The sequence below is a fragment of the Mytilus galloprovincialis genome, chromosome 5 (genome assembly GCF_965363235.1).
Source record: "Mytilus galloprovincialis chromosome 5, xbMytGall1.hap1.1, whole genome shotgun sequence".
Lineage (NCBI taxonomy): Eukaryota > Metazoa > Mollusca > Bivalvia > Mytilida > Mytilidae > Mytilus > Mytilus galloprovincialis.
The window spans coordinates 43948560-43960415 of NC_134842.1; positions in this window are offsets into that span (position 1 = coordinate 43948560).

An 11856-nucleotide genomic window follows, 5' to 3' on the forward strand; every position below is an offset into this window, starting at 1 on the left:
TGCAAGCATATGAAAGGGAGTCGAACGATATCAGGCGGACATTCAAAAATAAACTGACAACGACATGTGAAAAAAATAAAACACACACAGACAATCGACAGTTCACAAAACCCAACCTTAAATACCCTTGACTGCGTTTTCTTGACTTAAGCCGGCTGCGATTTTATTTGTATGTCGCTAAAAAAACACCAGAGGCAACTGTAGTTGAACGATGTTCATGTTTTCAAACAAAAACTTGGTAAATTCCAAAAAGTTAAAAAAGAGTTCAGCTCGGTTGTGTCAACATGTAACAAGGCCATGCGAATCAAAATTATCAATATGTTAACTACAGGAATTGAGACACAAATTATTGGCAAATTTTCAGATTTTATCTGATACTTAGTATTATAAGATCTTAAACCGCGAAAGATGTTGATAGTGTGATTGGTCTTGATAGAGCTTAAAGGTGACATTATTCGTGATATGTTGATCTCAAAACTTATTTTGTGTCTATTTCAGTCGCCAGTTCTTCCTAACTATTCAATATATGTCACTAAATCTAAATTACCACGTTCGACATTCATGTGTCCCAATTCTGTACATGTCACCAAATATAAATTTCCACGTTCGACACTCATGTGTCACAATTTGAACAAAACCTGCTAAACCTTCCGGAGAAACGAGATAACCCCTGGTTTTAGTACGGTTCGTGCTGACCTTTAGTTTTTAATGTATGTTTAATAGATAAACGATTTCCAAGCACATAAAATGATATAAAGTTACAACAATCCGCGCACTTTCGGGTAAATTTCATCATTCTAACTACCAACGGTGTCAAAATACCTCGGTTTACTGTTAGTGGTAAATAAAACAATATTTGTACTTACACTTTTGACAAAGTAACACTATTTGAGGGATTAACAATGCCTAACCTGAAGGTTTGCTTCTTTGAAACAATAAAGCTAGTTTTGTCATCTTTTGTGGATTTTGTCGAATCTTCATTTCTTACATAAACAACTGAAAAACGTATTTTGCCTCTTATATGAATAAAGAATAACAATACAACCTAACAAATATAACGGAAATTCAAATAATTCAACGAAACAATACAACATCAACAAAAACAAGTAATATCTAGTCCAACATATTCGCGAAAAAAACATGTAGTCAGCCCAATGTTCTATCTGGTACCATGTAATAGCTCAGAAATTTATTTCTTTGCTAAATTGAGACGTCTTAAATTATGTTACTTGATTTGGAAAGTTATGTATCAAATAGATTACTATCTTTTTAAATACACACAAATAACAATGATTGTGCTTTAATCTGCAAAATTGTTACTTTATTTTTATAGTGTAATTGAATTTAAGTCGTAATTTCTTGTAACAAGTGTATTTTTGAAAACAACAAAAGATATATTTTACAATTGATACAATTTTTGGATGGTGCTTCTTTTTTACTTGAAACATTTTACATAATTTTCTATACTCACGTGTATGTTGCAGATAAGATGCCTTATCAGTCAGGAAAGATACTGACTAATATGACCAATCCCGAATCATTCCTTTTTGTCTGTCTCCATCCAGAAGGCTGCACTTCATTGTACTGATGAAAAAAAATGTATCAGAATTTATGATAGGACGTTTATCTACCTTTTTCGTCAGTTTTAACACCGAGACCCTGAAAGTAGGGATAATTTTCGAAGACACCAAAAAGTCTGCAATTATTCAGTTTGATACATACTCAATATAGTTCTGCTTGGAAATATTGAACCATTTGTGCAGAGTGCCAAACCTTGTTTACCTTTAGCCACCAAAGTGTACATGTATGTATTGACACATTCAGTGTTTTTTTTTATTCTGATTTGTAACAACGACCTCATTGCATCTACCCAGTTGGAAATTACATCCATGTCTTCTTTGATGCGTTTATTGTGTTACCAGATAAGCCCCGACATAATTCATGAGCATTTCGAAGTTGTGTTTCCACTTGCTAGAAATAGAAACTCGATATTTCTAGCCTTATACAATATTTCCTCGGACAAGAATTATTGGCAACAGTAATAAGATGAATATCGTGAAGATGTGAAACTGAAGTATATACTCACTTACACACGTTTGTCTTATTTCTGAGTTGGAGATGATAGACTTTTCTAAAAATGTTGATCAAAGTTGCACACTGTATAAATTATATTCAGAAAAAGTATGTGCATATTCTAATTAGTAGTCATGTCATTATAGAATTGCACTACAATATAATTTTATCGCGGACTATATATATCTATAGGTTTCATGACGAGTAAGAATTTGATATTTCTAGATTTCAACTCGAGTTATCAAATGTTAATTTAATTACATCTCAGTTCTATTGTTGTACTTCTTAGTTTCTAATTGTATCAAGATTATATATTGTATTAAACAATCAAATTTTAGTTTAAGATGGACACCCCAAGCTGGATCACCCCCTGATTGCCTCAATAAATATGGTTCCTAAATATTAAATATGTATCTTTGTATGTTGAGCGTGTCTGGTAGTCGGGTAAATAATGCAGACACAGCTACATGTATCCCTTAGTTTGTTTATTCTCGAGAAAAAAGGGGGTATAAAACCATTAGATATAAAATACAGTTAGGATTACCTTTATTAAACTGATACAGATTAGTCCTTTGGGTTATAATATTGCATTATCTTCAGTCGATTCTACCAAATTCAACGCTGGTCAGAAAATGTCGCCCGTCTTATACCCTTTCATAATGACAACTGTATACAATGCGCATGATTTTTTTATTGCAATAAGAATACACGAAACAGTCAACCTTGACCTGCTGGTCCATATTAGCACATGGATTCAACGGAAATATGTAAAACAACTTTGATATTTGTAAAATATACTCACTTGTCAAAATTTTAACGAAGATAACCAAAGAAAGTTAACTAGTGGGGTTTCATGTAATAAAACAAAAATCTTATAAATCATGGTTTGATATTGTCAATGATTATGCTATCGTTTTGTTTTGTTTTAATTTAATAATCAATGTTTACAAATATAGGATTTGGAATGGGTTGTAAGTTATTTATACACCTCGGGATAATGTGTGTCTGGATACAAAAAAACTCCGGCCTTAGGCCGACGGGGTCTCTTTCCCAGACACACCTATCCCTCGGTGTATAGCTATAAACTTTCCTCGGTGAGTTCATTATAACTATTGAATAAATCAGATAATGAGAGTTTATGTCAAGTGATAACACAATCTCTAAGGTTTAACAATTTAATTGTGTTAGATTGAACAATTTCGCGAATCATTGGTTTAGTCTTTTGAAAAAAAGTAACGTCATATGTCCTATTTAGGAGTCAAACTTGAACATCAGACATTTTTAAACTTTGGGTACGGTTCAGAATTAAATAAAAGTTGACAATAAGAAGATTTGCAAGCAAAAAAAGTGAATATTTTACATATTATTGAAGAAATCACATACATGACATATGACCGTTGCAATTGGCGACATGTACATCGTCTTTCCCTTTAAAAATCGTCAATGGTTTAACGAATTGCAAATAGAAATGTCGTACATTCGTCTGATAATGCTAGATAAGCCAATAAAATTAACGCAGTTCTCGTATCACACTCCGTGTCGTATAATACGAGGAATATCTCAGCATAAGAGAAATAGATAACTGATCACAACATTAAGAGAAAGTATAGCATCAAGATTCATACTACTCGTGTGGATTGCAATCTTATAACATGAATAAATAAAAGATATATACTTTATGCCATGATCAGCAGAGAATCGCAGCATATTTGTTTAGTGATATAACTCTTGTTAACAGAAATTTTTCATTTATAGATAGATATGCATTTCGTTAGTAGAATTGTTTTATAAAACGACTAGCTTTTCATAGCATAAAGCGACATTCTTCTATCAAACAATCAAAAAGAATTATTATATTAAATAGTTTTGTCTTACTGAAATTTTTATTATTTTTATAATTTTTATTTTTTTCATTTTAATATTATCTTATATTTGATACGGTACAATATTATGATTTTCTTCACCCACATATACACACGCGCGCTCATACATCCGATGCCATTAAAACCAATGCTTTCACTTGTTAATTAATAGCTGAATCGTGTTCACATGAAAAGTCTTTTAGGACTTTTTCAAGTGCACATGAACTCAAGGAAAATTATTTTTAGTTGATGACTTTGACACATTCTTTGTTTAAAAAGCAAACAAAATAGTATTAATCATTCCATATAAATGCTGACATTATGTTAATAGGTTGACACGGATGTGCATATTTAATTGTTATATCATTAATTACAATGCTTTGATAAGTATGATAACTGACATTAATTGACTGATATATTATTCAAGGTATAGAGCATGTACGTGTACATCTTTTTCTATGGTAGTTATGCATACAATATTATAAATAAACTCATCATAGATAAAATACCAGGATATAAATGTCAGAATAATAATTTCAAAATTGATATGAATTTGATTTCTGCTTTCAAAATTGCTAAAATTAATGCATCAGTTCTCAATATAAATGTATGTATCATTATTGAATTCCATCTTTGTCCTTCATAATGACACATAATAACATTATAACATTTACGTGTACATGTATATGTGATATCTCGTGACGAAAATTGTTTTTCTTTTCCGTAATGATCTTTCATATCTGATTAACACAACTGTTGAATTTTAAAGTTCAATTGATATCTTTTTATTAAAATTGAATGAAACAAGTGTACACATATTTAGGGATAAATCGCAATTTCTTGTCATCACTTAAAATCGGTGTTAAGTAGAACTTCACATGTGGCTCATATTCAAACCGGTTATCGAAAAATATATATTGACTGCATATATTAAGCTGTGTCAATCTCTGCATTTACTGAAAAGAGAAATGCTGGAGTGTTCAGCACATAATCATGGCATTATATTGCGCAGGGGAACGTTTGAAAAAAAAGAGTTGGTTTCAGTTTCCCCGAAGATAACATCAAATATTTCCTGTTTTGGAGCCGAATGTATAAATAATCCCAAAGCAGATATACTTACAATATAATTGGTTAAATTATTGATACTTTGTCAATTGAACGATTACATTTAATTAACGATTACACTATATCTCAAATTATTTAATTGAATTAATGGTTACATTTGAATGAATAAATTTTGTTATTGTAGCACTATCGCGTAATGATTTATTTTATATGATATACATGTAAAGTAATGACTTCGAATACTTCAATTAGATAAACTACAAAGATTCACAACACATATGTATGAAAATTTTGTCACTGGTTATTTTCCTCCAATACTAATTCATCATTAATCTTTGAAAGGTTTTTGATTGTATTCTACATTAGACTGTACGTATCGTGGTTCTCCTCTTATATTTGATGTGTTTCCCTCAGTTTTAGTTTGAAACCCGAATTTGTTTTCTTCACGATCGATTTATGAATTTCGAACAACGGTATACTACTGTCGCCTTTATTTCTACTAATACTTAAACGTCTCTCCACAGCAGAAAAGGATGTCTGTATGGAAAAATACTTTAATACCTGCTTTGACAATTGTTGATATATACTCTAGATTTCTTAAATTCTTAGGGGTCACACTCCCTATATTCAATTGGTTCATTTAAGTTATTCTCTTCCTAACATTCGATTTTAGAACTTGTTTTTTTTTTGTTGTCGTAGCAAGAGAGTCTAGAAAGGAAATTAAATCTGTTTAAGATTAATTTTCTTTTGATAACAGAGACTCACCATCTTCAACTATATGTTGTCTTCTAAATCTTTGTTCTTTCTTTCCGTAAATGCGCAGAGTGACTTCGCTTTTTGTCACACCACTGTTGTTTTTAAAAGTGGGTCAAGAACTGTTGCAAGAACCAACGGTTCATTTACTTCATAATCAAAAGGATTTTTTATAGAAATATATAATTAATTGTGTAATTTGTTTTTGTTATACAAATATACGAAATTGTTGAGCTCTTTTTTTCTGGAATTGGCAGACTAGTAGTTATAACATCGTAACATCATCAAATGTTGTCACAATTTTCCTCTTATGTGCAACCTCCTTAACAGCATACTTAATATCCAGAGGTTTAGTTTGTGGTATTTGTAATATGATATTGATCATAATCAGCTGTTATTTCCACCAAGTAACATATTGCGTTAAAAACGTTTTTTACACTCCATAATTTCACCTAGATTTAGAGATTTCGTATAATTTTTTTGTGATCCATTTGAAACAACATTCTTTAAGTAAGTGTGTGTCTTTGTGTGTGCGTCTTTCAAGTCCAGATGCAGTGTATATGAATTAAATGGTACAAGAAAGGACAAGTGATAAGAATGATTTTGTGTTTCAACTCTCTCATTCCTTATTAATTGTACTTAATGCATACCCTGTCAATGGCTTATCAAACGTTTAAAACATATTTGAAGTATAGTTAGTAACAATGCATTAAACATTGTCAAGTAGATCATAATATGGACTAAGGTTTTCACCTTGTTTCTTTGCATGTATTAAATGTAACATGTGTAAGGCACACATCCATACCAAACTATAACCCACAGTCAGAAACAAAGTGTACTGTTACTCAAAGAAATGTCGACAGCTGAGTGCGTATTTGTACACTGATCGTTCAGATTATCCTGGAGTATATATGTCTGGATGTAACTTTCACAATTTTTTTTCTTCCAATAAAAGACAATAGTATAGTAATCCCACCAGTAATCTCTACCATTGCATTGTTCACATCTATGTGCCGGCTGTCTGTTTTCTTTTATTTTGATTGAAAAAATTTTGTAAAGAGGATTGGTTGTCGGTTTCTGACGTTTTCCAGACTATATATTTGTTTTAGGGTGCATCCTCTAGAAGTTAAAATAAAGATGAAATAAAGATACCAAATGAAAAAATATCTTGAATGATATATTTCTGATGGAAAAATTATTAACAAATATGCATGTTATATGTCCTTATGATATTGTATATCGATATCTCCTTAATTGTTGCACAATGATTTGACTCAGCTAATTAGATAAATTTGCACATATCTGATTTATCGTTTATCACATTCCTCTGAAGGACAACTACACAATTTTGTAGTTGTAATAACAAAATACCTTAATTAATTTACTAAAATTGAGTATGGAAATGGGGAATGTGTCAAAGAGACAACAATCCGACCATAGAAAAAACAACGGCAGAAGGTCACCAACAGGTCTTCAATGTAGCGAGAAATTCCCGCACCCTAAGGCGTCCTTCTGCTGGCCCCTAAACAAATATATACTAGTTCAGTGATAATGAACGCCATACTAATTTCCAAATTGTACACAAGAAACTAAAATTAAAAATAATACAAGACTAAAAAAGACCATACGCTCCTGACTTGGGACAGGCGCAAAAATGCGGCGGGGTTAAACATGTTTATGAGATCTCAACCCTCCCCCTATACCTCTAGCCAATGTAGAAAAGTAAACGCATAACTATATGCACATTTAAAATTCAGTTCAAGAGAAGTCTGAGTCTGATGTCAGAAGATGTAACCAAAGAAAATAATAAAATGACAATAATACATAAATAACAACATACTACTAGCAGTTAACTGACATGCCAGCTCCAGACTTCAATTAAAATGATTCAAAGATTATGATTTCATCATATGAATATCAGGCACAATCCTTCCCGTTAGGGGTTTAGTATCATACCATCATAACATATATGAGAAGAACATATCCCGTGTCATGCCAACAACTGGTTTTTGAATAAATGTGTTTAGTTCCGATGATAAGACCCTATAAGTGAATCTATATTAACGCCAAAATATGCAATCTTTAATTACCTGACAACAATATCGCACCTATATCCCTTCTTAATAAGTCTGTTTAAAGGTTTTGGTAGTTTCTGAGGTGAATACTGACATTTTTGTGCTTTATAAAGAATATTTCCATAAAAAATTGGATGTGAAATACCTGAACATATAAGAAGTCTGCATGTTGAGCTATATTTACGAATGATGTCCTTATACCGATGATAAAATTTAGTAAATGTTTTGACTAGTTTGTGATATCGAAAACCCTGGTGTAATAATTTTTCAGTAATACATAAATTTCTCTCGTTAAAATCTAAAACATTGTTACATACACGAGCGAATCGTACAAGTTGAGATATATAAACATCGTAAGATGGTGACAAGGGTACTGCCTACCTGTCAATTCAAATGGGACAAAAATCACAATTATATCAACAAAGGATAACTTAGGGTTCAGGAAAAGTGTTACTCAATATCCAAGTCAATATATCTACTCTACTGTCCTAATTCTTGATGAGAAAAACCGGCTTATGATATACCGTTTCACTTCAAATCTCAACTATATTAGAAATGTAAGTTTGTTGTTTAAATGTATATGTCTTTTGTAATGTACAATACCGAAACAAACACATGGTAATTATTATCTCATTTATCTTAAATGATTTTAATAAACGAAATATATACAATAAAAATCATTACCTCATTTACCTTGGGATGTGTAAAAAAAAGAAGTTGTCTTTGTATCTCATGATATAGCAGTTGTACAAATTTACACTGATAGGTGCTTTGACTTTCAAACACGCATCTTTACAATTACAATTACCCTATGCCTGTAATAGACATTTGCGGAAACTGCCATACACCTACGATTAGGATTACAATTACACTTTCAGGTAGCATTTAAATCTTGGGCTTTCTCAAAGTGTGAAATTAAACCTTCGATCCAAAACAATGTAACAATAGTAGTGTTTTTTTATGTAGTTGAATAACAATTTTTTTAATATATTTGCAGCAATGTGTTAACATTAATTATTGCATACGGTGTTATCCAGATTAAAAATGCTGTAATTGTACGATGATAGAATGAACTAACATTATTTAAAAAATAAATTTAACATAAGACACACAAAATGTCGCATTTTTCGTTGCAGTAGCTAGATTGGGAAAATTGATGAAAAAAGTCAGCAATACTTTGTGTTAGAAAAGGTGCAATCAACCATGGAGCATGTTAGCATGTTTATGCCAAGACACACTTCCTCTCTTCTTTTTTTTTAAAGAGAATGAGGAAATACAGCGGACGGGTGTTTTTGAGCTATGTATTCGTCGTGAAATTGAACTTGCCGTTGTGTATAATTTTGAAATCTTTTATTTTTCTTGAATAGGACAAACATTTTTGTCTACGTTTTTGGTTTCAATAGAAATAAATCACAATTATTCAAAAAAAAAAATCAAAAACAAATCTAGTTATCAACGAACTTCTCTATGTCGGAAATATATTTTAGACTGTTCGTCAAACTCAGTTGAAATGTAAGAATAGGTGTACTCAAATGCAAATTTTGTTTAGAACTTTGCTATCTATGTTTTTAACAGCAACAAACAAAAAATGACAAACGAGTTCCGAGTTGCTTTTCTTTTATGCAATTATTATAATCGAGATCTTGGGAATCATAAGTATGGACTTTTTTTTTTTGCAGTGTCGATAATTATTCCCCATGAACACGGATGGGACTAGTATGCTCGAAACAAGAGCTGCACCCCTGTTCAGAGACTGGTACTATTTTCCTGGAATTGTAATATAGAGTACACTGACGACGCAGGGGTCGATCCAGCCATTTTCAAAAGGGGATTCCAATCAAGGATAAAGGGGGGGGGGTCCGACCATATGTCCCTATTCAAAAGCATTGATCGGCAGAAAAGGGGTGTTCCAATCCCCTGAACAACCCGTGATCTCTTACTGCGACGTTGTGAAAGATTATACGCAAATCTATTCAATTGATTGATAGTGATAGAAAAAATGCAAAAGAGTAGCCGGCGAGAAGAATTTGTTAAACAAAATCACAATCTTAAGTCGGCAAGGGAACAGTTGCGGATACAAAGTTGTAATCGTGCACAACAAAAACGACACCAACATTACTATTTCAAATGAAAGAGTTTGTAGAGTATCCTCTGAACAATATTTTTTTCTGGTTTTCGTATACTAACCATTTCATTAAAAGTACTCTGTTTCGCGGAGAAAGCCTATTGCTCCTGCTGATAATATATATATAAAACGTCTGAATAGTAGTCAACAATTTCCCCCACGAGGGCGCTGGATCGTTACGAGTAACGATGTATGTACACAATTAATAAATTATATGAACGCCTAAAAAAGTGTACACAACACCAAATACAAAAAAAAAGGTAACTATAAATGTAATTATTTATACATATTTCGGATTACAGATATCCTTCCTCAGCAAAATTCTGATGTTAAATGAATCATCTATATAAGTCTTCTTAGATTAAACTATTACAATCTTGAAATTTATACAATAAAAAAGTCAAACCGAACATCAGTTAAGACGCTTGCACCATTCTTAAAATTTGTTAAACATGACATAGGTTTTATGGCTTATTACAACAGAGAGTTCAAATATATGCTTTAAATACAAATAATAATGTGCGATATGAACTGGCACTATTCTAAAACTTTATCGGAAACAACAATTATGATGGTACAAGAATGATTATGTCAATAAAAATTACCAAATAGACAGCACTGAACGATCTAAATTTATAAATATTTCAAATTGACAGAGTAAAGTAGCTTCATAAATATATTATTATAGATGAATAATATATGATATATATATATATATAACATCACAGACGCTTTTGATAAAGCCCAAGAAAAAGATCGAGCTAGCCTCATGGAATACAAAGATAAGACGACCCGTGAAGATAGAATTCCGTTTGTTGTAACCTTCCATCCCGATTTGACAAATATTTCATCTACTATCCGAAAGCACTGGCGTCTTATCGAAAATGACTCCTCTTTAAAAGAAATGTTGCCATCACCTCCTATTATTGCCTATCGCAGACCCAAAAATCTCAAAGACATACTTGTGACATCAAAAGTAAAGAAACAAGAAACTTCTAAATTTGGAAGTATTAAACAATGCGGTAGAAGCAATTGTAAGTGCTGTAAAGCCGCTAACACTGGCCACTCTTTCAGCAGCACAGTAACAAAGCAGCGATACAACATCTATGTTACATCTAATTGCAAAACGGAAAATAGTATTTATATTCTTACTTGCGGAACTTGCAAGCTGCAGTATGTTGGTGAAACAGAAACTAAATTCAACATCAGACTTAACAATCACCGGTCGTTCTATACTAAAGGAAGAAACTGTCCAATTACGAGACACCTCTTAAGAACAGGACATACTTTTGATAATATCACCTTTCAAATAATTGAGGTAAACCAAAATTGGGACACCGAAAAAAGAAAACAGAGAGAAAGGTTCTGGATGCATCAGCTACGTACTCTTGAACCTGATGGACTTAATGAGAGGGATGAAACACAGTTCTACCCAAAACCAAAGGAATAAATCATGAATGTCTTTCTATTTAACTAAAACAACTATTTGTTAAGATCTAAAAATTGTTATGTACAATAAACGACAAAAATATGTTTATATACTCCATCAATCAATATGTTAAACTTTTACACGAACTTTGTGTAGCTCAAGCTACAAAGATATTTTTTTGTCATGCATCCGATTTCACCTAGATAGATGCACACGCCCGATGAAGCTAATTTGTTTAGCGAAATATTGCGTGAATAATATATAAAATATAACAACTAATTTTATAACACTCAATAGTGTGTTAAAGTTACATTCTTAGACACTTATATATATATATATATAAATATATGTCTTTCAGACTCATATAATTTTTCCTGTTTGTGTAGTATTGTAAATTTTGATGAACCAATACCTTTTAAGTTTACTGGTTGGTAGATTCTTATAGACTCTCTCTCTCTCTCTCTCTCTCTCTCT